At 50.8% G+C, this 26,399-nt stretch overlaps 1 long non-coding RNA gene across 1 annotated transcript; it reads right to left on the bottom strand.

The window, feature by feature from the left end:
• Positions 1-12,632: 12,632 nt before the first annotated feature.
• LOC125336058 lies at positions 12,633-24,961 on the bottom strand. Its single transcript, XR_007207637.1, has 3 exons — positions 24,867-24,961; positions 17,695-17,804; positions 12,633-13,508 (listed from the first exon to the last, which is right to left on the bottom strand). It is a non-coding gene; the product is annotated as an uncharacterized LOC125336058 (long non-coding RNA).
• Positions 24,962-26,399: the final 1,438 nt, after the last annotated feature.

Below are 26,399 nucleotides of genomic sequence, written 5' to 3' on the forward strand. Positions count from 1 at the left end.
AAAAAAAAATTAGAAACAAAATTAGAAAGGTAGAAATTTAGAAACAAACTCAGAAAGGCAAGTGTTGAGCCTTTGACAGGGTACCCTTCCTTCTCGGACCAGGGTGAAAGAGCAGAGGAGGCTGCTGCTCTGCTGAGTTCTTTATTTCACGGTCTCACAGCTGTCTTGAAGGCAGAGTTCGAATGGGGTTACATGATAAAGCCAAGCAGCAGCAGCAGCAGCAGGCAAAACCAGCTTCTTCTATATGCTCCATACACTGTATTTTTTCTTACAGAAGTGTGGATTCAATTTGTTAATTGACCAGTAAGATTAACACACCATTCTAGTTTTCTTTTTCTTAACCCATCCTGGTCTAATTCTAACAGTCGTAAGCCTCACACAAGTGTCATCTGCCCTTGTTCCATAAGGAATCCCTCTACAGACAGGGAGTTGTCACCGGCCCCGTGCTCATGGGCTGCAGGGGACACCTGCACTGAGGAGGAAATGGAAATGGGAAAAGAGGGAAATGCAACCGGATGGGACGCACCTCTGGCACCACATTTCCTCTTCTTCCTGCTGTCCTGGAAAGTCCCAAGTAAATCCAGTCCCTCAGACCTTGCATCCCTGAACGCCAGGAGAGCCGGTGTTTTACCCAGATCCCAGTGCCCTGCACGGCTGCGCTGACACGAGCGCAGGCCGATCGCTCCGCCCAGCACCATCCCTCATTTGCCTCCCACGGCTCCCCAAGCGGCCCCAAACCACCCCAGCGTGTCTGTGCCAGGGCCAGGGCCTGCCCCGAGCCCGACCAGAGGCTGTCACCCAGCCCTGCACCAGCTCCCACCCCTGGGAGAGCTGGGAATGCACTGAGAGCTCGGCTCCCCGGGCTCCCCAGCACCCAAACCGGTCCTCACACACACAGAAATGCCCAACCTGCCCCTCTGGGCATAGCCAAACACCACAATTCCATCATCCCCAAGGAACTCTGGCACTTGCCTCTTCACCTCTGCCCATTTCCAGTAGCCGGGGCTAGGACCGGCCTGTCAGAAAGAGCATTCCCTAGGCAGTTCATCCCAGCCCAGAGGAGAAGAGGAGCCTGTCCCTGACCCACACCATGGGCAGGACAAGGGGGGCCCTAGCTGGCTTTGCCTACTCCAACACCAAAGCTCTTGGTCCCAAAGATGGGGCGAGTTCAGTGGTTTTTTCCTGTCCTGAAAGAGAGCAGAAAAGGGAAGTTAATCCCACTGTGGAATCCAAGACTCCTGCATTTCGTATTTCTGCTCTGATTGCTCACTGTGCAGTTTTAGCCATGGAAAAAAAAAAGAGAAAGACACCATATCAAATAAAAAGTGCCCTTTTCCAGCATTTTTATTCCAGGCATTAAAAGGATGCTCATTTCTCTTCTAGCATTGTTTCCCTCATTTTAGGAGAACCGTTTTCATCCCAGACCCGACTCGTCAGTTATTCGATCCTCTGGCACTGGATTTGGACAAAGGAAGGGACGCACCCGGATCGCAGGAAATCACTGAGAGAAAACCCTTCCAAAACCTGACAGAGAAAAAACAACAGGACATGCAGGAAGACACATCCCTCATTTGCACGTCTGGAATGCTTTTCTAAAGACTTCTCTGCATCTGGACGCTCCTTGCTCTTGGCTTTCTTTACAAGAATGCATTTGCTGCTAAACACGTCTCAGACCCTTACTTGATCGGGATAAGGTGGGATGGAGATGAAGACTCACACAGGGAATAGCCAGGGAGATGCAGGGCCTGGGAACATCAAGGACGGAGAAGAGAAGGAACAGGGATTGTTTTTCTTGTTTAGAGCCAGCAGTGCTGTGAGCTTGGAGAACACACGGCACCGCAGGGATCCAGGGCAGGAGCGGGATAACTCCGGGATAAGGGGAATCTGCTCCCACTCCAGGGCTGTGCCAGTGAAGGAGGGGAATTTTTTAGTGCCTTCATTGCACACAGAAACCAAACCCAGCACCACCGAGCTGGACTTTTTGTGAGCTGCAACACAAAGCGGCCCCTGGCCTTTGGGGGAACACAACCTCCCCGAGTCACGGAGCCAGGGGATGACACTTGGGAATGATCCTTGCTGCCTGCAGGCAAATCAGATGAGGGAGCCACAGGAGCTCTGGGGTTTCCTGCTCTTCCTGCAACGCCATCGGTCCAGACCAGGAGACCTTTCCTGGAACAGATCTTCCCTGTAAAGGGAGCTGCACCAAAGCTCAAGCCCTCATTTAGAGACCCTTGGAAAAGCAAAGGTGAGAGGGGATTACCTGGAGCCCCAGGGGACCGAGGTGAAGGCGATGAAGAAGCACACAGCAAAGTGCTTCCACTGCTTCTCACTCCAGCAAGGGGAACATCCCTGGAATTTCATGTCCAGCGTCGCTCCCAAACCCCACAGGTGAACCCACACGTACTCCAGGACTGATCTCCTTCAAACTTCCAGCAGCATAGACCCACCGGGAGGAACTGCAATCCAAGGACACACATCAGCAACCGTCTTCCCGCTTGCCGCTCTCTCCACATTTTCCCTTTCCAGTGGGATGCAGGTGCCACCCCCCAGAGGCAGGAGAACTGCCTTGCAATCCAGTACAAAACCTGCCTGGAAAGCCCAGGATGCCCGGAGCCAGCAGCCGTTTCTCCTGGAGCGCCTGCTGACAGGCATTTGAAGCCTGCTGTGCCTCACAGCTGCTCTTCTGCCAAGGGCATTCCCATCTTTTCTTTTTTAGCCCAAATAAAGGTTTGCAAAGCTGAGTTTTGTGAGAAGTGCTTCATATTTGGATTATTCTTAACTTGGAGTTTCCCTCGGCACCAAAATCAGGGGGTAAACCCAACATGGCCTCAAAGGGCCATAAGATCCCAGATATGCAATCCCCAGTTCCCTCAGGATTGGTTCATTAAAGCTTTTCAGGGGTAATTTGGCAAACTTCAGGGTTTGGTGATTTCACCATCAAAGCCACATGAAACCTGTGCAAAAGGAACTTAACTAAAGCTGGCTAAAAGTGGTCCCTGCTGATGACTCATTAAAACACCCCCTTAAAAAGGAGCTAGGATTGATTCCACACTCACAAACCCCCCTTGCCACGATCGGCGCTCTCTGCCCGCCAAGGACACGGCACCGGGCAGGGACATTTCTCCCACTCCCCGGCAGAGACCTCCTCCTGCCACATCCAGGGAACCGCAGCCGCTCAGGGAACACCAACTTTGTCCTGGGCTGGGAACAGGACAGGGACAAGGAACACTTTGAAGTCATTCCCACCTCGGTGCTGTCCAGACCTGGCAGAAAGCGCTTCCCACACCTCTCCTGGAATTCCCTTCCCCGGCCCTTCCAGCTTCGGAAGGCTTCTGGGGGAGCCTCAACTTTCGGTGCAGCTCAGAAGCTGCACGCGCCTAAAGCATCCCCACGGGAACACGAAGCTTCCCTCGGGCATTTCGCTTCTTTATCCCAAATATTCTCCCCACTCAGCCACAATCTAGAAAGAACAAAAGGGAAAAGAAGGAAGACCAATTAATTCTGACGTAAGGAGTCTTGACTATCCCGACACACTGCCACGTGAAAAAACATCCCTGCCCCTCTAACAAATCCCTCTGATACTGGCTCCATTCAGGATCAATTATTTAAACGCTGTATTAAGGAGCGTAAGGACACAACGCTTGGAATTCTCAACAACGGCTCAGCTCTCGGCTACTCCAAGCACTTTCCCACCCCGGGGAGCTGAGCTGTCCCAGATTTAAACGCCACGTTTGATCCAAATCCGACAGAAATCTGCTCTTGTTTGGCTACTGAGCTTTCCCAAAAGCTGTGCAGTCAAGCCTGGAAATCCTCACTGAAGCCTTGCCATGTCACATCGGGATTTACCCTTGGGAAAACCCCACTCTGAGCACTTGGGTTTCAAGAGGTTGCACCCGATGTTACAGACGCAGAATTCCTGTGGGGTTTGGCATTTCCTGCACCTCCAAACACGTGAAAAGAATGAAGTGCAGAGTCCCAAGGCTCCATTATTGCCATTCTCCTCACATCCCTCTCCTCAGCTGCACGTGGCTTTGTGCCTCCTCTGAAGGGCTGGAAAGGAATTTGGGAACCCCCCCCTCAGCTCCTTCGGTTTTCAGCCTTTTCTCTGAGGCAGCCCAAAAGGCAAACAGGAAAAAAAACCCCCAGAACTGCACAAAATCCCAGCCCCTCCCAAGATGCAGCTCCTCACACCAAACCTTGGGAGAATCCCTGGTGCTTCCAACACCGCTGCAATCCCACCTGGAGCTGAGCTTACAGGGTGCTCTGCCTAATCCACATGCAAGCCTGGATAGCCCAAAGCCTGCAAGAAAAGAGGAGGCAAAGTGAAGGGGAGAGGGGAAAAAACGGAGTTTTGGGTTTTCCCCGTGTTTGCAACAGGATTCAAGGGCAGGATGGAGAGGTTTTGTGGAAAAGAAGTACCAAAGGCTGCTTCATTCCCAGCAATTAGCGCTGCTCAGGTTGAATCCAAGAGGACAAATGCACCAGGATCAAACAGGAGCGGCCGACAGGATGGGTTATGACACAGATCTGTGAAGCTGGAGCCTTCTTTCTTCTCCCGGGCTCTCCCAGAAATTCTCCATGGCCGGACGTGCTCCCGCTCCCCCCGCTGGGGAGGATGGACTTGGATAGCCCGGCTGACTGGTGAGCCTAAAACAAGAAAGTGATGCAGTGATCCAAGTGTTTTTCCAAGGAAATGACATATTCTCTGGACCTGGGATAACCCATATCCCATGGCCTTCTCCAGGAAGGGTCCCAGCTGGATATGGTCTCCCAGAAAGGATTCCATAGCGGCTCACCTTTTGCCTGGAGCTTGGCTGAAGTCCTCAGCAATGCCAGGGAATGTGGCCATTGGAGGCTTTGGGCAGATTAGGCTCATTTGCCTTTTTAGGCTTTGCTTCCTTCTCTCAGCCTTCCCACTGGATTGTGGCCTCCGAGGAATACGTAAAATCCCATTCCATTCCTATTCTTTCGGACAATTTTTTGTACCGTTCCTGTACAAAACGAGGCCCCCTGTTCGGATGCTTTTCCCCACCGTTCCCCGGCAGTTTTATCTGCCACTGCATTCCCTGCGTTGCTTGGGCTCTTCCCAGATCTCTGAGCTCCTTCACAAGGCAGGAGATCGATTTGGCCCAGGAACTAAACCCTCCCGAGGAATTGTCTGATGCCATCTCCGCATTTGACAGCTGATCCTTGTGCTCAAAGGATCCCTCTTTCTTCCCTTCAGCCAATTCCAAGGCTCGCTGCCCCCAGCTGGGATCAGTCCCCAGTCTGATCCCTGCAGTCTTCCCTGCCAGGATCCTGCTCAGGAATCCATGGGCTACGAATGTAAGAATTAATTCTTCCCACCCCTGCCCAGTTCCAAAGGATTTGGTGTCTGCCTTACCCGGCTGGAGCCTGCTTCCAACTCTGTTCTTGCTGCTTCTGCTGCTTTCCATTTTCCAGGAATTCCACCGACGGAGCGACAGCGATTTCCAGCTCCGCCAGGATTCCCTCTGTTGCGTTTGGGTGCTGGAAGGATATCAAAACCACGGTCTCTGGGGCTTTACTATCAGGAAATTACATCCCCGGATTTGTTCATTTCCAAATATTATCTCTTCCCAACAAAGCACTGGGCATCCAAGGAATACAGAAAGTGATGGGCTGACCACTGCTTACTCCTCTGGAATGTCAGAGCTTGGAAAAAAAGGGCAGTTGAGGCTTCTCCTGGTGCTGCCCGTGAGGTGTATTTTACTTAAGAGCCCCTTCCCGTGTCTTTCCCTGTATCCACCAAAAAATCCACCCGTTCATTCCCCAGCTGCTTGCTTCCTCCCTCTTTTCCTGTATCCAACAGAATTTTAACAGGTGAATATTCCCCTCTGCAAGAGCACCTTTCATTCCAAACCTAAGAACAAATGAATCACTTCCCTTTGACCGTCCTCAGTAGGATTACACTGAGAGCAGTGGATGGAAAATGATCCTGTCCTGGTCCCTGCTGGATTCCCGGAGCAGGGATTCTTTCCCTCTTTCACCCCCCCCACGGTGCCCTCCTCCCCCTCCCGCCCCACCCCGCACCCTTTTCAGGCTTTGTTCCACAGCTTTTGCCTCCAGACCTCAGATCCTTTCGTTCTCCAGGAGCTCCCAGCAGCTCCACAGCCTTTCCTCTCCCATCCTGATCATTTCTCCAAGAATGGAGCTCCACATTTCAATTGCCTTCTCTTTTCTCTGACAATTCCCACCAATCCAGACCTAAAAGTGACACAAGGAACACTCGGTGCCCACAAATCCAAACCCAGATCCGGCCATCCCTAAACCAGCAACTCCCGGACAATTTGCGTTCATTCCAACCTAACACTGAGGACTCACCCAATCCTTCAAAATTCCCAAGAAATATCCCGTTGCCTTCACAGCTCCCAGGGGATTCTGCTTTGTGCTCACACGGATTTGGGACTTCCCTGAAAAAAACCGTGCAGGGCACGCTGGAATCCCCGATCCCGTGAATCCGGGGAGCGTTAAAAGCTCGGTCCAGCCTGGGCCCCCGGAAATTTTTGCCAAATATCCCCCAAGTCCTCGGGATAACAGAACTCTCTGGTACTGCATTTTTGGCGTTGGAAAGCCTGGAATTACTCTATTCCTAGTGCTGGGCTCTGCATATGGCCGAGAAAATCCCGGCCTCCACACAGACCCAGATTCCAAACTTTTTGATACATTTCAGCAAACCGAGAAATTCACCTTCCCTGCTTCTTCTTAAGGGCATCCTTCTCTTCCCTTACCCGGCGTGCTCTCTCCCACTGGGGGTGGGTTTTTCCCTTCCCATGCTAATTAGTCCCTACTTCTAGGAGGTTTAGGTACCTTTCTTCCCTGCGAGGGATTTCTTAACACAGCTACCGAGGCTTTGGGAGTCTTCTTTATCTTCTACTTTCAGGAAAAACACCCTGTGATCCATAAATGCCACAATCCAGACGCCCAACTTCAACAAGACATCTTTTTTACCTAAAAACACACACTCTCAACTCTTAGATCTTTTAAAGTATTACCCCCGCAAAATTCCCCTATCTTTCCACCACTGAATTCCTCACTCCTGCTTCCAAGGATTTCTTGAATGCCATGGGGCTTTTCTCAACATTTACCCCCACGACCTTCCCTACGTGCCCACTGCTCATCACCTCATTTTTCCCTCAATGTCTTCGTTCTCCACCCCAGAGAGTTTGTCAAGTGTTGCCCCCAAAATGTTCCCCTTCTGTCCACTACTGAGTTCCCCATTTTGCCTCCAAAATATTCCTTCTGTCCCCTCCAGATTGCATCCACTTTTACCCCCAACATTTTACTTCCTCTACAATATTGATCAAACCTTTTCCATCCCAAAAATGTGCATTCTCTCCCTTAAACAGCACCTCAGCTTTTCCCTCAAAAACGCCCCAGAGGGAAACTCAGATTCAGCCCCCAAACTCCCATTTTCCTACACAAACAGTTCTTGTGGCCCCTCTCAATTCCCCCAGGCTTTCAGCTAAAGGAAGAACTGGAAGCCTATTCCCTCATCTCCGCCCCTGTTTTGCTTTCCCGGAAAACCTTGCGATCCCACACTTTCTCCAAGAGATCTGCTGGGAGTACTGCAAGGTTTGCTCTGTCAGAGCGCCAGGGGGGTTTACAGCACTTATTCCTCTGCATCTTTACCCTTTCATCAGCTTTCCCCTGGAACGGTGTTGTGGGAGAAGCTTGGAATTACCAGAAATGGATCAGGTTCACATTTCTGCCCCACCAGTTTTTATCTGGTTTGAAATTCCTGGAATTACCCTCAAATGTGCCCTAGAACACTGCTGTGAAAGGATCAATGAGAAGAACAGCCTGAAAGCAGAAAACCACCTCCAGCAGCAGCCAGAATGATCCCATTTCTCTTCTTACCTGGTCCTGCCAGAGCTCCCAACAGCCATTCCCATTCCAAAACAAGAGCTGTGGAAGACATTCCTGCTGTCCGTGAGGGTGAGGTGGCAGTTCTGGATGTTCTTTGCTGTGGAATCAGACAACAAACAGAGTGTAAAGGATCTTGGTGGTCCCTTCCAAGCCAAACCACCCCGTGATTCCATGCGTGGATCAGCACCTGTCCCAGCTCCATTCCAGAAACCTCCTCCCACTAACCCAGAACTTTCCTTTTTCTGCTCAACATCAGGGATTTGCTGCCGAGTGCCCCGAGCAGGGGACGCCTCAGCCTTCCCTGGGACCGCAGCATTCCCTGGGACCGCAGCATTCCCTGCGCTGCCTCAGCACTCCCTGCGCTGCTGTTCCACGCCGATCCCGTGGTCCAGCGCCTGTGCGGGCTGCAGTGCCGGGCTCTCCCCACAAGGCGGCAGCACCGGGAGCGAGCAGCCCCGGCCGGTCCCGCTGGCTCGGGGCAGCTGCGCCTTGAACCCGCCCTGAGCCGGCGGGGCCGTGAACACAGCGGGCACAAACCCCACCGGTGCCCTTTATTTCACCCTCAAAGGCACAGGATCGCAGCATTTCCTGGGCTGGGAGGGACCCGCAGGGAGCATCGAGTCCAAATCCTGGCCCTGCACCCCAAGAATCCCACCCTGTGCCCAAGAGCCTTGTCCAGACCCAAACTCTTCCCCCAAGATCCTGAAAACACAGAGGGGCTGGGAGAAGGATGACCATGGAGGATTTTTTTTATATAGATCTCCTTGTATGATCGTTATATAATATTATTAGATAGTCCAGGAACCCATCCCTGTGCCTGGACACCCATCCCTGGGCCGGGACACCCATCCCTGGGCCGGAATACCGATCCCCCGCGGCCCCCACCATCCGCTCGGGGCTGTCCCCGTTCCCCGCTCACCTCCGAGCCCGGAGCACCCGCGCCGGTGCCCCCGGCCCGGCCGCATTGCTCCCCGGGCTCCCCGCCATTGCCGCTCCCGGCGAGGAAGGGCAGAAGTCGCCGGTACCGCGCCAATGTGGCGATCGGGTCAGTGGCTATTCGACCTTCTCAAGATGGCGGCCGGAAAGACACCCCCCCCCCCCCCCCCCCCCCGCTCCGTCTATTTGGCTGCCTGAATGCTCCCGCCTGCCCCAGGCGCCGCTGACCCCACAGTCGGTGTCCGCATAGCGGGAAACGCCTCAGAAAATTGCGTGCAAGCGCTGGGCTGGCGTCGGCGTCGCGTTCAGGCAGCCGAATAGACGCAGCTGGGGGGGGGGGGGAGGGGAGGGGGGGGGGGGGAAGGCTTCCCTGCCGCCATACTGAGAAGGTCAGAAAACAGTGTACACCACCGCCATCTTTGGTGTGGCGGTGATGAAACTTCCGCTCTTCGCCGCCATCTTGGGTGCTGGCAGAAGCCACTTCCGGTCGAGCCGCCATCTTTAGTGTGGTACACTTAAGGGCCCCGCCGCCCCTCACAAGGGCTTCTGCCTATTCGGCTGCCTGAATCCGGCCCGGACTCCGACGCCGGCCCCGCGCTTTCCGCGCGATTCTCCGCGGTGCTTCCCGGTGCACGGACACGGCTGGTGGGGTCAGCGGCGCCGGAGGCGGGCGACTGCTCCGCGACCGGCGGCAGGCATCGGCAGGGACACCTCTCAAAGGGGCCTAGTGCGTCTGCCATCTTGAGTGTGGCGGAAGTGTGAACCACCCTCTGCAAGGTCCTGGCAGGTTCTAATAAAAACGTCACTCAACGCCATCCCGAGAGCGCGGAACTGCGCCTTCCTTTCCGAGCCGCCTCCTTGAGAGCGGCACGCGGGCGGCTCGATTCCGACCGTGCCCGCCCGGTGCTCCCCGCCCGGGTCGTGCTGCGACCGCGCCTCTGCTGCCCGGCAAAACCGGCCCCGCCGGGCCGCCCCCCACCCTGTCATTCGTCGCGGTCACCGTCCCGCACGGCGCCCACTCCTTTCCATAGCTGTGGCCCCGCTCACGCACGGCCGTGTCCCTCGGCGCTCCGAACCGCCCTTCGCCCCTCCCCTCCGCTGACAGACCCAGCCCCGCTCGCTCCCGCTCCTTGCCCTTGCCACGCTCGGTAGCCACCGAGGCCGCCGCCCTCTCGGCTCAGCCGGCACCGGGCGGCAGCAGCGCCGCCCAGCTCAGCCCGGGGGCAGGGACAGAGCAGAGGGAAAAGCCGGCTCTGGGCGCTCTGCAGCTCCTGCAGCCCGAGCGTCTCGGCTCCTGGGGCCAGGCACTTGCTTCTTTCCTTCCTACAGAAAAACGCCGGCTCATTATTCGCAAAACTTGCTGATCTCTATTCCCAGCTTCTTATATTCCTGTATGCGACAGAGTAGAGAGAGAGGGCTGGCTCATTTCAAAATGAATTTACATCTAAATCAGTAGCATTTGCCTAGAGATGTAAAAGTGAAGAACTTAACAGGTTTTAGTATTCTGCACATATCCCTCCCTGGGAGGAATGGTAAAAAGTTAAAAACAAATGAAATTTAAAAAGTAGAAAGTTAGAAACAAAGTTACAACAGCAGAAATTTAGAAACAAACAAAGAGGTAAAATACAAGAAACAAACAAATTTCCAAAGGTAGAAAGTTAAAAACAAACAAAGTTAGAAACAAAAAAAAAATTAGAAACAAAATTAGAAAGGTAGAGATTTAGAAACAAGCTCAGAAAGGCAAATGTTGAGCCTTTGACAGGGTACCCTTCCTTCTCGGACCAGGGTGAAAGAGCAGAGGAGGCTGCTGCTCTGCTGAGTTCTTTATTTCACGGTCTCACAGCTGTCTTGAAGGCAGAGCTCGAATGGGGTTACATGATAAAGCCAAGCAGCAGCAGCAGGCAAAACCAGCTTCTTCTATATGCTCCATACACTATATTTTTTCTTACAGAAGTGTGGATTCTATTTGTTAATTGACCAGTAAGATTAACACACGATTCTAGTTTTCTTTTTCTTAACCCATCCTGGTCTAATTCTAACAGTCGTAAGCCTCACACAAGTGTTACATCTGTATTACACAGATTTGCATATACAGTTTCGATCAGCTCTTACTGTTTACGTGAACACTCCATCTAAAAAATGTGAACAGTGTCATTCTATCTAGATTTTGTCTAAAGAATTCTGTGAAAAGGTAACACTGCTGCAGCAAGAGCTGTGTTTAAGATCTCTGCTACCACTTTTTTGTGTTTAAGGCACTTAGCATATATTTCTACTAAAAGCTAAAAATCCGTATTTCTATTTCATTTTGGTGTGGCTTCATGGATGTCAGCTTGTCCAAAGGTTTTAATTCACACCTAATGCTTTGGCTTCCCTCTGGGCCTGAGGGAACTTCTCTAAACAAAGTTAGAAAGGTAAAAGTTAGAAAGTAAAAAACAAATTTAGAAACGCACAAAGTTAGAAACGTAGAGTGTTAGAAACAAAGTTAGAAAGGTAAAAATGGGGAGAAAAACAAAGGTATAAAGTTTCAAAGGTACAAAGGCAGAAAGGGATGAATCTAGAAAGTTAGAAACAAAGGTAGAAAGTTAGAAAGGTAGACACAAAAATGGTAGGAATGTAGAAAGGTAGAAACAAGAAAAGTAGAGAGTTCGAAATGTAGAAAGTCAGAAAAGTAGAAACAAAGATAGAAAGTCAGAGATGTAGAAAGTTAGGAACTACCAAAGGTAAAAATGAACAAAGGTAAAAAGAGAGAAAACTTAGAAAGGTGGTACAAAGTCATAACAGTAGAAACAAAAAAGGTAGAAAGGCACAAGGTTAGAAGGGTAGAAATGAACAAATGTAGAAAGGTAGAAACGTAGAAATGAACAAAGGTAGAAATGTAGAAAGTTAGAAATGAAGAAAGATGGAAAGATAGAAAGTTCAAATGGTAGAAACAAACAAACATGTCAAGTTAGAAATTTAGAAAGGTAGAAAGCAACAAAGGCAAAAAATAGAAAGGTAGAGAGTCAGAAACAAACAAAGGTAGAAAGTTAAAAAGGTAGAAATGAACAAAGGGAGGAAGTTGGAGAGGCAGAAAGGGCAGAGGCTGGCAGCAGCCATTCCAGCCTTAACGAGAGCCCTGTGTAGAAGAGCAACTTGTTACATTAATCTTCACTTTGATAAGGGCCTTCTGTTCTCTTGGGAAAGATGCAGACCAGGCAAATGACTACAGGTAGAAGCACCAGGTGTGACTGTTTTTCCTTCACCTCCCAGAAAGCTGGGAGGTTTCATGTTTGAGTCAGTGGCCTAGAAGGGGCAGAAAGTCTGCCCTGACCAGTCTGTGGGTATGGATCTGTTTTGTCTTTCCCTGTGCTCATTCCCAAAACTCTCTTACAACTTTCCCAAAATAGAAACACAGAAATACTGGGGCTTGTGTAATAAAGAGAGATCCTGCCTGAAGAAACAGTGGTCTCTGTTTGTTCTTTTCCAAGCTGCTACAGAAACAAACAAAGGTAGAAAGGTAAAAATGAACAAAGGAAGGAAGGTGAGAAAGGTAGTTCAAAAGTCAAAGTCAGAGAGAAAGAAAGAAAAATAGAAAAAGGAATAGAGAAACAGAAGAATAGGGTTTGAGAGAAAAAGAAATCGAGTTTAAAAGAGAATTAGTGTTGAAGAGAAAAAGACAAACTGAGAAATAGAGTGACAGAGACATCCAGAAACCGTTAAACAGTGAGAAAAGATAAAGAGTTAGAAAAAGTCAAGTGAGGAACAGACTGAAAAGTAAAGCAAAGCAGAGCAGCAAAGCAAGAAATACAGTGAAAAAAATACTAAACCACAACAAAGGAAGAGAGCAACCAAAAGGGGGGGGAGGTGGGGGTATCTTTATTAGGGTTTACTCAACTTGATTGAGTGAGGGTTTTTTATTTACACTTCAGCAAAGCAAGTAGAAACAACAATGTACACAAGCACAAGTACAAATACAATCCATATGCACACTGGTCAAAGTCCAATTTACATATAGAGCAATATGTGCAAGTGCAGTGGCAAACACGAATGCAGAGCAACACAAGCCAACCCCATATCAGTACAATGTAACAATTGTTCTATTTCTGGAAAATTCATTGCATTTTATTGTTCCAGGAAACCCAAAACAACAGCAGCACGTGGAGAACAAAACACTCATCCACCACACACCTCCTTCAGCTTACACACAAACCCACCCTCGCTCTTGTCTCAAGAGCGCCCCATGGGAACGCGGTTCCCGGGAGCCCCAAAATCATCCCGCCTGACAAATCCCCAGCCCCAGCACAGTCGGCACCCAAACCCTGGCAATGAACGTCACCTCACAGACCAGCCGGGTCCCAGATTAAAAAAGCCCAGGGAGGAGGGAAAAAATCCCTAGACACCGCAGCTGGGTTGTTCTTACTCTAAGTTTAAAAAGTAGTTGAAAAGCCTGAAAGGCAAAACTCCCACACACAAGGTTAGAACCATTCCACACCCGCACTCTTCTCGCAGGCAGACAGACACAGTCACACACACACACAGTCACACACCCTTCAGCTTACACCCTGACTGCAGCCCTTACTCAAAACATTCTACCCATGAAGATGCTTCAACACAGCTTCTGGATGCCGCTCCTCGACGTCGAATGGTGCGCTCTGGGAAAATCGGTAGCGTCAGTGACCGCAGAGATCCGAAGCCGCCTCGGGGACCTGCGAGACAATGTGAGGCAGTCAACGAGACACAGAGGGCTAGGAGTTATTCCCACACTGGGCCTGTAAGTTTTCTACCCAAAAACCCATAGAAAAGAGATGAACCACTAAGTTTTATAACTCTTCTACTTAACCATGACCCTACGTGCCGGAGCAGGGCAGCTCCGACCCTAAGCGGCACACGAACAAGGTGGTGCGCCCAATATAAACAAAGATGATGCAAGGTCTTGAAATAAATCTCCAGAAGATTAATTCTCAAGCCCGATACGCTTTGAGGCAGCGGAACCTACAGAACCACCGCAGTCACGTCTCTCCAAAGAGAAGTCCAAGGGAATGGCACGTGAAAAAAAGGCACTATCAAAAGTGAGAAGGAAGATGGATGAGAATATCTTGTGTACTTCTTCTGGTCTCAAAAAGCAAAAATGTAAAGATGCCAGACTAAGCCCGATCCGGGAAAGTACGCGAGCAGAGACCCCTGCTGCTGATGCGGCCCAGAACGATGCCAGAACAATAAAGCATCGAGACATAACAAAGCCCTGTGACACACAAAACGATGGACACAAACTATGCAACATCGACACAAACTAAATGACACAGAGAGAAGTTGAAACTGCCCAACAGTTTCACCTGATGGACCCAAGACTGCCACTGCAAGATGGGCCAGAGGCCAATGAGGCCGAAGGAAAGGCAGCTCTATGGCAACAGCACGTGACAGTGAAACCGAACTCCTTAGGAGTGCCCAAGTGCCAAAGCTGTTAACAGGATGCTTGAGAAGCTCGGCAGGCCTAGAGACAGCAGCAATGACGACTGCCAGGTGACCTTGGCAACTGCTGTGAACCCAAAAGTAGGATCCTCAGGCAAAAAGATCCGTGATGACACCGAGACTCAGAGAAGGCCGATGACACAAAGCTTGCAAAAACACAGGGATGGGTGGGAACTGCCCTGCTTGGCAAAGGGTCTGGTGATGCTGAGGGGAAACCCTCTCCCTTTACTTCCGAGGGGCCCGTCCTGCTACAGCCCTCTCCTCTAAGCTAACTTCAAATTGCCTCCCACAATTCCAAAGGTCTCTCCCATCTCTCAGCCACTGGTCCCAACACTTGGCTTTTGGAAGATGAGCAGACAAAATCCATCCTCAGTGGAAAAGAACGCATGGGCACTGTGAAAATCGGTACACTCCCCGCAGTCCGCTTTGGAGGCGGCAAAAATTCATGAAGAAAATTCAGACTGCGATGAGACGTCCCAAAAGTGACCCCTTCTGCAACGCCCCCTCCCTCGGAACTGCCAAAGCTCATCACTGACTGGCTGTTTCCAAACTTCAGCTCCGCACCTGCTCAGGGTACCTAAGACAACAAAACAGAAAACAAGACTATTGCCCTCCAGAAGAGCAATCACCCAGGGCTCCTCCACAACGCTGCCCCAGCTCACCGCAAACCTTCATCTGACTCCAGAGACGGCCTGTACGATACCTGCAAAGCAAAAAGGTACCAAAAAAATAATCCCGCTCCGAAAAGCCAAATAAAAGATTAAAAAACCAACAAGAATCGATACCATAAGCTGGAAAATACAGCTGTGCCTTTGAACATAGAGCCCCCTAAAAGGACTACAACAGCCATGGGAACAGAAAACACAGGCAAGATAGACAACAGCACTGAACATAACTCAAACCTTCCAACAAAAGGGTGCTTCGGGAATAAGGCCCTCAGAGAGAGACCTGCTGCTGTGCAGTTCTCTCATGGTCATCTCACTGTCGCAGCAGAGACAGACACACGACACCCGCTAATTGTAATCCAAAGCCATAAGAAGCAAAAAGAATGAGAATCTGGATTATTCTCAGCTATTACTCTTATACTTCTTCACAATGACTGCAGCTCATGAGGATTGGCTGCTTAGCAAACAACGACAGGGCAGTCTAAAAAACAGTGACCACTCAAACAGCAATACAGTGAGCTAGACAAGCAATTAGTTACATATGATATGCAAGTTTCCTCTTGGCACACCCCTCTTGATGTTCCATACCAAGAACATTTCCTTTCATTGAGTATCTTCTTAGCTAGCCCTGTGGCTTTCACTGTGACCGCAGCTCCTCAGGGGTGGATTTTTACTGTTTATAAGTCAAGCTCCGTGAGGCCTTCAGACCCCAGCCCTCAGCCTCGTCACACCCCACATCTCACTACGGCACAGAAAGGGAAAAGTGACGCAGGCCAACGATGCCGCTCAGCAGCCCCGCTCTTCAACAGCCCCCTTGCTACAATACGTCAGACCCAAACAACGCATAGCTCCTCATGGCAAAGCAGCAAAAACCCAAACAAGTCATTATTTGTGGGAGCTGGTGTTGTCTTTTCCTCAAGAGGCCAGAAAAGCACGCAGCCAAGCGCTTTAAGGCCAACAGGCCAGACAAACACAGGGGAAAGGGGCAAGAACAATGAACCGAGGGGCAGCCAGAGGCGAAACTCAATCAAGCGGCACCGCACAGCACCCAACCCTCGGGGCACCGTCACTTTTCCCAGTAAGAACACCCTGCAAAAAGCACGACGAGGCAAAGCTCAAAACAAGTGCCCAAAGCATAAAACTGCATAAGCGCTGCCAGAACCACCCCGGCCAAGAGACTTTGGGGGAGCACATCGGCTCTCCTGTGGACAGCGCTCAGGGGTGTTGGGACAGAAGCGGGGTTGGCAGCACAAAACCGAGGGCATGAAGCGGAATGGAGCCAGAGTCAGGGGTCAGCACCAGCTTGAGGGGGGACAGCGTCAATCGTTACATCACAACGTTCTCCTTTGAAGCACTTTTGAAATAAGCCTCTGATACCACGAGCCCCGTGAAGCTCGCAAAAACGCCTGCCCGCATATGTCGTGGAAGCACACTTTGGGCTGCATTGCCTCTGCCCCTTCTAGATGCTAATTAGCCAGCCCCAACAGAAAAGATACGGACCCCGCAATTAGGGAAGGCACAGAGGGCAACGATGCTTTTACTTCAATCAAGACACTCAAGGGATATCACAAAGATCATCAGGGCATGCTCCACCACAATCCCAAGCAGAACCAGGAAACAAAGTCACAATCAACTGCTGACCTGCAGAGCAGCCTGCCCTGCCTTTGCTGACACCCTTATTCCTCTCCTCTAACACCAAGGCCAGCTGAGACACAGAAATCCGGGCACATTTTGCAAGACAGGAATCCACAGCTCCTCCGGAAACCAAAACACACATCGCTCAAAGTTTGCCTTCCCATATCCCTCAGCTCCTCACTTACCTTGCGGGTAAGCCTTCAGGGACCGCTTCCAGATGCTTTGCTTGGACCCCAGAATAAAACATTTAACACTGACAGAATTCAGGGTTTCCAGAAATCCTTCATCAAGTAACCTTGATCACATGTCCCACCACAGGCTTTTCCATATAACAATGTGGCTTCCCTTTACCGATTCATTCGGAGGCTGCTAAGATCATGATCTCACAGCTACTCATGCCAACTCTTCCAACACCATTTGTCGCTTCTCTCTCTCTGCCGAGGCCCCAACAAGTTTTGTTTCAGTTCTTGTCCCGCACTGGGCAGTGACCTCGAGAGGAAAACAAGATACAATTACTACTGCTCATTATGGGCACGGGCTTTGGGCTCACTGCTGGGTTCAGCCTCCCTTAAACACAAGCAGACACTCCTCACTTGTCCATTCCTCGCTCTGCTCTCGCAAACCCTTCAACCACTCAATGCCAAACTCAGCGCTGCCGCAGAGCTACAAGAGAACGGCAGCAGTTTATCCACAGGGGGCTTCTCCAAACATGCGTTTCCCGTCACAAGTCCAGAGCGACCCAAGGGCTTCTTTTTCATCTCCACAAGCATGGCCGGAGCCACACAGACACAGCAGAAACAAATTCTCACCGTCTGCCAACAGAAACAAACAGATTTAACTCACGATTTCTTGGACAACAACTAATCCAATTAACCACTGTGCACTCTCGCCGCTTGCCGTGGGAGGGTCAATACACCTTCTGTATCCTGAACTACAAAGCACAAAAAGAAAAACCGAATGCGCTCCAAAAAGCCAAAGAGAATTTAAAAATCTCAAGAACCAATACCAAGAGCTGGAAAATACTGCTGTGCCTTTGAACATAGAGCCCCGTAAAAGGGCTCCAACAGCCACGGGAACAGGAAACACAGGCGAGATGGACAACAGCACCAAACATAACACAAACCTTCCAACAAAAGGGTGCTCCGGGAATATGGGTTATGCAAGGCACTTCGCCTCATCCCAAGGCCCACTCCAACCTCAGAGGTAGGGGTCACAGCACTCACTCCAAGGTACCTGCAGGAAAGGGAACATAGAAACAGAGGCTTGTTATTTTACAGGCGCTCGTCACACCCCCAGAAAGGCCAAAGTTACTCAGGGTCCTCGCTAAGAGATTCCTTTAGGGTGCCTTAGAGCCAAAGGCACCGGACAATGCAGCGCTTCTGCACACACATGTATGCAGATCGTTTTTCCTTTCACAACTCGGCTGCAACGGAAGGCAGCTCTGCAGCCACTTTGGGTTCTATCCACGGCAACGAGGCAATGCGAAAGCACAAAAACGCTGCTGGAAACGCATCAAAGAAAAGAAAGTTTTACAACTGAGCAAGGGGTGTCAGGAAGGGCCATTCGCAGCACAAGAGGCACCATCTCTCCTTGCAGCACCGTGTGCCTCTTATCCCTTCAAAGCCCCATCTGCAGCCTCCAGGCAGTCAGAGTTCACCCTCTCTGTCCCACGAAGACTGAACATTCCACACCCAAATCCTTTCCTCCTCCCTCCACCAATGCCAGCCTGGACACAGCAAAGCACCCCCCAGAAGCGCACCACTGTTTGGACTCAGTAATCACCAGCACTCCAGTGCCGCTCACCATGGTTTGAGGCACAAAGTGTCACAGCAGAGCTCAGCAGATCAGAAACTCGCAGGCCCTTTCACGGTGAAAACCTGCCCAGAAGCACACCATGTCTCTCAAGAAGAGATCTGATTTGAAGCAACAAACTCATTGCCACCATCTCCCCAACAGAATCAGGTGCAGTTGCACATCCTGAACTGCTCCTGAAATTTATGCCAAACGCCTTGACAAATGAGCTGCTCTGCATTCCTAAAGCAGCCCAGGGAGACCCCGCCCACCACCAGCCCGGGACAGCACAGGGCCCCGGGCACCCACCGCAGCGGCTTCCCCACAGTTACCTGGCACCTGCTGCCGGCACCTCTGGCACTCCAGCCACACTCCTACTGCTGCATCTCAACACAACCCCATTAAGGCACCAAAAAGATCCCCACCTATATTTTATGTTAGTTGTTAATTTAGTTTCTTCAATAGGCCAGAAAGCACATAGGTAAGTGGTTTATGATGTACAGACCCATGAAACAGAGTGGGCCAAGAGGCAAGAACTAAAATGCAGGGGAAAGCAGGGATTAGATAGAATAAAATGTTGGTAGGGCCTTTTTTAAGCTGAACCTAAATCAATCACTACATCAACTCAAGCTGAACTCTATGTTCACTTCCAAAGACATATGTCTTTCCAAATCCAGATTTGCAATTTTAGGAAAACAGGAGCTGTGTGCTCAACATACCTGGACTCCTGGCCAGTGGACGGGTGTGACAGAGCCCCAGGTCACAAAAAAGAAAAGCAAAACACGTGATCACATACCCTTGTACAAGAAACAATATCCAAGTGAGACCAACTTGGAGCAAGTCTGGATCATTCCCTAAGGGTTACCAGGAGGGTTTCTCTGGTCTTTCTCTGCAATGGGACTCCCCAGCTCAAGTACAGAGCAGGATGACAGTAACGTTTTAGGGTAACTGCTGTTGTATCCCTTCCTAATCCCTACTAGAATACATAATAATGATTTGATGCATTGCCTTTCTACCTTGATTTCTGTTACTGCTTCTTATCCATGTAGTTCATTCCTCTTACTTGCTTATCATCCATATAATAAATAAGCCTATCCCAAAAGAAGTCATTCTTTTGTTCTGATCACTTCACTAATAGCACTAACTAGCAAAAGAATACTTCCCTTCCTCTGGCAAAGAACTCTCCTTCTTGTCCAGGTGCCTGTGGCTGAAACTGGAATTCCACCTCCAAAATGCCCTATGTCCAAGGTTAATAATTGCCAAGGAAATTCCCCACTGATCATAAGCAATCACCTATAACTTCTCCTCTGGAATCGTTACTGCTTTGGCTTTCTGTGGAAGTGTTTCAAACATCCATTGAGGCTTCAGGGGCTTGCTCGGGTTGCTTATGGCTCACCCTGACAGGCCCAAGCCAACTCCAACTACCCAGAATTTCAGGGCAATATTGATGCAGTTTCTAAATGCTCCCCTTCCCTGCAAGTCAGTCCTTCACTGCACATCCAGGGAGCGGATTTACTCCATCCTTTGTACTCAAGAGCACCTCTCCAGCACAAATCTCACCTCTCACGGACACAAACCAAACAGAAACCTACTGCAGGTGTTTGCATTGAAAGTACAATTCTTAGTACATCTGGCTACATGATTAAAACACATGCATGCATTGATGTCATAGAGGGAAAGCTTTTCAGCGGAGAAAACAGCCATTTTGGTAGCATATTTGGATATACCTTCAGAAAAAGCAGAATTAGCACCAATTCCTAAGACTCCTGCTGAGGAATCCAGCCTTCCTTGGGACACCCAATGCAGCAGACACTGAAAAAGGAGGGAAAAAGCCAAGCTTGGAGCGGAAAAATAGAACTTAAATACACCAGCCTTTCAAAAACCTTCACATTGCAATAGTGGGAACCAGTCACATTTACTCTTTCCTTGCTTTTTGTGATTACATAAATATGAAATAGAAACATGTTACACAGAACGCAGAGCTAAGATTTTACAGGTGTTTATTTTGGCAGCCTAAATGAAAAACGCCTCTTCCCAAAACTAACACCCAGCCCCGTTTAGATCCATACTTAGCCCAGGGGCAGGGCATATCACCCCTCTCCCTACCACAGGTGGCTGGTGCAGACAGGAGAGACAACTCAGGCAGGCAAGGCCCAGCAGGTATCATCTCCTGGCACCAAAAGGTCTGCCAGCTTAAGAGTTGTGGGAAGAGATAAAGAAACAGAGGTGACCAAAAGGCCTGGTTTCACACTGTAAAAGTAGTACAGGTTGTCAAGGAGGCAGAAGTCTCTTACACGCTCCCTGGGAACAGGCAAGACAATTTCTCCCTGAAGCCCGGACGCAACTTCGTGGTCATTTTTCCAGAAATTGAGGGAAAGGATTTCAATGCGTGCCCCTTCAACAATTTGGTGGTAAGGAACATTGGATCCTAAGTTCTTCTATTTCTTAGCTAGCTGAAAATTTAATGGTACATTTAACCCTGTGCATATAATACTAGTGGTCCCTTTTGTCTTACTCCTGTGTAGTAATAGTCTCTTTTAAGTCTCATGTCTGTTAGTTTTGTGTCCATTAAATAAATAATTCATTCTATAATAGACCAAATCGGCCATCATTAAAGAACTTACGAATGAGAGCGGCTCTTGGTGTGCTGGCCACCTCCGTAACGTGACTGCCTGCTACCAGAGGCCTGGGCAAAAGGCAGGGACTTCTTTAAACCCACATCATCCATTCATAACATTTTGGCGTAGTCAAATGAATATTATGAATGAATATTATGAAAAGAGGGGAACATATTGTCCCTGTGCAGTCAGCTAAAAATACCTCTGCTGCTGCTACACAAACCGGCTGCTTGCAAGCACAACACAGCCGTGCAGACGCAAGCATCCCAGCCTCTGCAGAGGCAGATCTTAAGGCGTTTAAGACCGCTGCCAAAAGAAACTCCAAATGTACTAGGAAATTGTTTAGGAGAGAAACAGGTAACAACTGCCTTGAGTTTCCAAGTGCCAAAACCTGCTTTCCGAGTGGTAGGGGGGGAAAGCAGCAATTCAAACGCCTCACAAAAAAAACCAAATCAACCAACCCATCAACCTAACAACACTCCTTTACAGCAAGCAAAGGCCACACATCCTAAGGGCTAGATGACCCATGAGCCAGCTTCCCCACATTCCTGCATTTCAACACTTCTGATCGCACCTTCTACTCCCTACAAAAGCCAAAAACTAAACTCAAGTTTTAGAAAAATAAAATTAGAATTGGTGAAACTAACTCTAATAAAAAGTGTTATCTCTGACACGGCTAAAATCTGTTGGGATATCATTAAGAAGCAGCATATTTAGAACGCATTCTACTTACAACTCTTCTGTTTGACTAATCAAAGAGGCAAGCAGAAGCCAGCGTTTAAAAATTGATTCACAAAACCAAATCCTGACACAAAACCCTCTCGCTACAACCGTCCCAAATGCATTCACACATAAATAAAGGGCAGTTTGTAGGAGTGGCTGCCTTCAGCAAAATACCAAATTCCCTCTAGAAGGTGAAACCCCTGAAAACTGATAACCAGTGAATCAAACTGTAATTACAAAAGCAGATGCTCTATCTACTCCCCACCAAAAAGAAATGTTCCTGGATTTTTCTGCGATAGCCACAGAGTTCGCTCAGATGCTTTAACTTCCCTTTAGAAAATTCTGTTCCTATATGTGAATTACCTCTGTGTGTGGGTGTTGCAATCAAGAGAACCACTTCAGGAGATACATATTAGCACTGCTAAAGAAAGAGATAGGCCACAGAAACTCCTCCTGCCTGAGGGAGGGATTAAACCAGTTCCCTTTGTCCCTCAATCCCCCAAGCTCTGCCTGCTTGCAAAGACGAGATTTAAATACCAAAGGCCAAGCCATGCCAATCCTGGTGATATCGCACCCTACAGCAAAATTGGTTATAATGAATACTCCTGCATTTCTAGAAATACAGGGCAATAGCTCGAAATGTTGAAACAAGAGCACAAGTGATAAAAGAAAGACTAGGAAGTGTACCAGCCAAAGAATTACAAGCTACAGCACTGGTAGTAAAAAGAAAGACAAACACTGTATGACTAATTTTGTATGGTTATCTGGGCTGGTGCCACATGGTGATTGTATCGCTGAAAGTGTTAGAGTGGCAAGTGAACGAAAAAGAGAAGTTTCAGCAAGAAAAAGCTTCAATGGTTGTCTCAATTCTGAGCCATAGAAGTCCAGTTCTACCTGACGCAAAAACCCCAGACCTTACAAGCCTATTGTAACAACAAAATGGATTTGCTGACAAAAATCAGAAAGATAAAAAGTAATCCACAGCACCGACATCAATTTGGTAAATGGTTGCATTATAAATTAAGCCATACTAGAAACCTTATTTTTGCAGCACAAAGAAAAGACTAACCATTGACCAAAAAGGTGTGTAAAATACTTCTATACAGTACTCCCAGTGCCAGCTGAAACTTAGATTAAGCCATCCAAACCTAGCACCATCCTACGCATCAAAAGATAACAAAACACACTGGTCAACACAGCAGATAAACTGTCTTGAACCTCTGAACCATCTACCAGTTACAAGTGATTACCACGAAACGCAGGCATGCTGATACAGATCCTGATATTTCAAGACTTAGCCACTGGTTTTCCAGTCCCCCTGTCCTAAACTGTACAAAGCGACACCCTTGTCTCTGGGCAAGCTCAGCTTTGCACTGAAACAAAGCAAATTTCTCACTGACCTCACAAACCACTCCTCCACTGCCCCCGCCTGACAGCAGTGAGCGCAGCGCTGAGTCTGCAGCCAGAGGGCAGAGATGGAACCGCTGCCGCAGCTCTCTGAGGGAAACGCGCCCACTATTGCTTAAGTTCCACAGTTGTGATTTCTCCAGTAACCTTGAATGTCTAAGCATACCCTCACCGGACAAAAGCCAGGCACCGGGCCGAGGGGCACCCGGCGGCGCCCGAGCCCCGCGCACGGAGCGCACGCAGCGGGCAGCACAGCCAGGGCCGGCTCGGTTCCACACGGCTCCGACCAGCGCGGCTCCGTCGGGCCCTGTCAGCAGCCCAGCCCCCAAACTGCCATTCCTCCTCAGAAATTCCCCGGGGGCCGGGAGTGCTCCCGCGCAAGACATTCGGTGCCGGGGCACGGCCAGAAGCGCCCTCAAATGCAGCAGCACGGCCCCACCTAAACCCTTCAAATGCTGGAAAAGCTGGAGTTTCCTTCAATTTAACCCCTGGAACTGAGGCAACAGGGGGCGTTTACCTCCATTTAAGCCAATACAATGGCAAATAAAGGGGTTCGCCCCTTCAATTTAATCTTCTAAAATATCAAAAGAGAGGGGCTTTCCTCAAATCCCTCAAATGATGGGGAAAGGGCGATTTTTACCTCAATTAAAACCATTAAAAAGCAGGGACAACGGGGCTTCCTCCTCAACGTAAACCTCAGGACAATGAAAACGGGGCGGGGGGGGGGGAATTACCCTCAATTCAAACCCATAAAATGGAAACATCCGTGCCCTCCCCTTCCATTTCAAATGGAACGCGTGGATTCCCGGTCAATTGATACTCCTAACACCGCAGAAAAGGCAGGTTTTCCTTCAATCAATACCCTTAAAATCATAAGTGAAGGGGGATTCCAACCAGTTCAAACACAGACAATAAGAGAAGATGAGCTTCTGCCCTCAATTTAAACTCTTTCTGCCCTCATAACCCCCATTTTTTCTGGGGGCACTTGGGGAAGGTGTGGCAAGATGAAATCAAAAGAGAAAAGGAGAAAGACCGCCCCCCCCCCTTGCAAATCCACACCGTGGCTCACCTGCTGCTGCCTGGCACAAAGGTTCGTCTCTTAGCACCTCCTTTAAGCAACGCTCCACATCCAAGTGCTCCCCCAGACCCTGGGAGACGCTCTCACCGTCCTTCCGTGAGAGACCCCCCCCAGAAGCCCACCACGAGCCCTCTCCTCCAGCATCACCATGCAAAAGGGAGCTGAGGAAACCCCTCCTAAAACAGCCCCCGGCAGGAGCCGCCCTCTCCTCACCATCACAGCTCACACCTGGGGCTGCTCTGCCCCCTCATCATCCTCACAGCTCCCACCTGGGGTTGTTGCCGGTCCCAGGGTGAGGGCAGGTGCAGAAAGGATTTGCTGCTCATTCCCTGGACAGCTCATCCTCTGCACCTGACACACTGGGACACCGGGCTTTCCTTCCTATGGATAATAGGGGAGAACAAGGAGGGGAAAGAATAATGGACAGATGAGGGAGAGAGGGGGAAGAGAGGGGAGTCGGGTTGGGAAGAGGGGAGAAAGGAGGGCTGGGGGGATCGGGGATGCGCAGGGGAGCAGGGAGAGAGGGGGGGAGGCGCTGGGGAGAGGGCAGGAGGGAGGCTGGGAGAGAAAGGGAGGGTGTGGGGGAGAGAGAAAGAAACTGGGGGGATAGGAAAGCGGAGACAAGCGGGGGAAGGAGGAGTATAAGGGCAGGAGAAAGAGGGGGAGCGGGAGCCTCACCTGGGCGACGCCGGGGGAGCCCGGCACGGCCACAGCCTCCCCGAGCTCTGAGGGAGAAAATGGCGGCGAGGGGCGATTTCCGAGGGTTCAGTCACCTCGGCCCCGCCCCGCGCACCTGAGCCGGGCCCACCCCGCACCTGAGCCGGGCCCGGGGCCGCCCCTGAAGCCGCGCCCCCGACCCCGCTCGGCCCCGCCCCAGAGCCCCGGCCCCGCCCCAGAGCCCCGGCCCCGCCCCAGAGCCCCGGCCCCGCCCCAGAGCCCCGGCCCCGGGGCCCGCCCTGCCCGGCACGGGGGCGGCACCATCGCTCGGGGCCCCGCCCCTCTCTCCCGGGCCGGACCCGCCCCGCGCACCGGGGCCGCACCAGGGCCGCTCCCGGGACCGGGGCTCCGGGTCCTGCCGGCGGCCGCTGCGGGTCCCGGGCGGTGCCGCCTCTCCCCCGGCGGCATTGGGGCTGGGATCGGGACCGGGAGGAGCCGCTCCGGGACGGGCGCTGGGGCCGAGCCCGGCGCTGCCGCTCCTGCTCCGGCCGGCTCTCCGCGGGGAGCCGGGGCTGTGCCGGCGCCCGGGCAGCCCCGGGATCCCGAGCCGGGCCCGATGCGCCGGGCCGGGCTCCGCTCTCAGCCCTGAGCCCCTCCCGGAGCCCGCCTTGGGCCCCACGACGCGGCCCCGGGCTCTGCCGCCAGCCCCGGACGCGGCGCTGAGTCGCTGCTCCCGAGCTCTGCATGGGGCCGGGGAGCCCGACTTCGGGCTGTGCCTAAGGCAGGACTCGGAGCTCAGAGACACAGACTCGCCCTGGCCCGAAGAGCCCGCTTTGGGCATCAAAACACGGCACTTGGGCTTTAATTTAGGTCCAGCAAAACGCAGCACTTCTGTTTCTCTTTGTGAGCCCAAACACACAGGACTCGCTCTCTTCCTCAAGCCCTGAAAACAGGATTTAGTCACTGTTTCTGAGTGCCAGCTCTGGCCATACCAGCCTGCTCTAAGGACTCTGCAGATAGAGAAATGCTGCTAGCAAGGATTTTCTTGCTGTTTTCTAAGTCTGTGAGAGACTGCACAAAATCCCAGCCCCTCCCAAGATGCAGCTCCTCACACCAAACCTTGGGAGAATCCCTGGTGCTTCCAACATTGCTGCAATCCCACCTGGAGCTGAGTTTACAGGGTGTCTAATCCACATGCAAGCCTGGATAGTCCAAAACCTGCAGGAAGAGAGGCGGCAAAGTGAAGAGAAGGGGGGGGAGGGGGGGGGACCCAGAGTTTTGGGTTTTCCCCATGTTTGCAACAGGATTGAAGGGCAGGATGGAGAGGTTTCATGGAAAAGAAATACCAAAGGCTGCTTAATTGCCAGCAATTAGTGCTGCTCAGGTTGAATCCAAGAGGACAAATGCACCAGGATCAAACAGGAGCAGCCGACAGGATGGATTATGGACACAGATCTGTGAAGCTAGAGCCTTCTTTCTTCTCCAGGGCTCTCCCAGAAATTCTCCATGTCTGCACGTGCTCCTGCTTTCCCCGCTGGGGAGGATGGACTTGGA

This window comes from Corvus hawaiiensis, chromosome 19 (assembly GCF_020740725.1).
Source record: "Corvus hawaiiensis isolate bCorHaw1 chromosome 19, bCorHaw1.pri.cur, whole genome shotgun sequence".
NCBI classification, from domain to species: domain Eukaryota; kingdom Metazoa; phylum Chordata; class Aves; order Passeriformes; family Corvidae; genus Corvus; species Corvus hawaiiensis.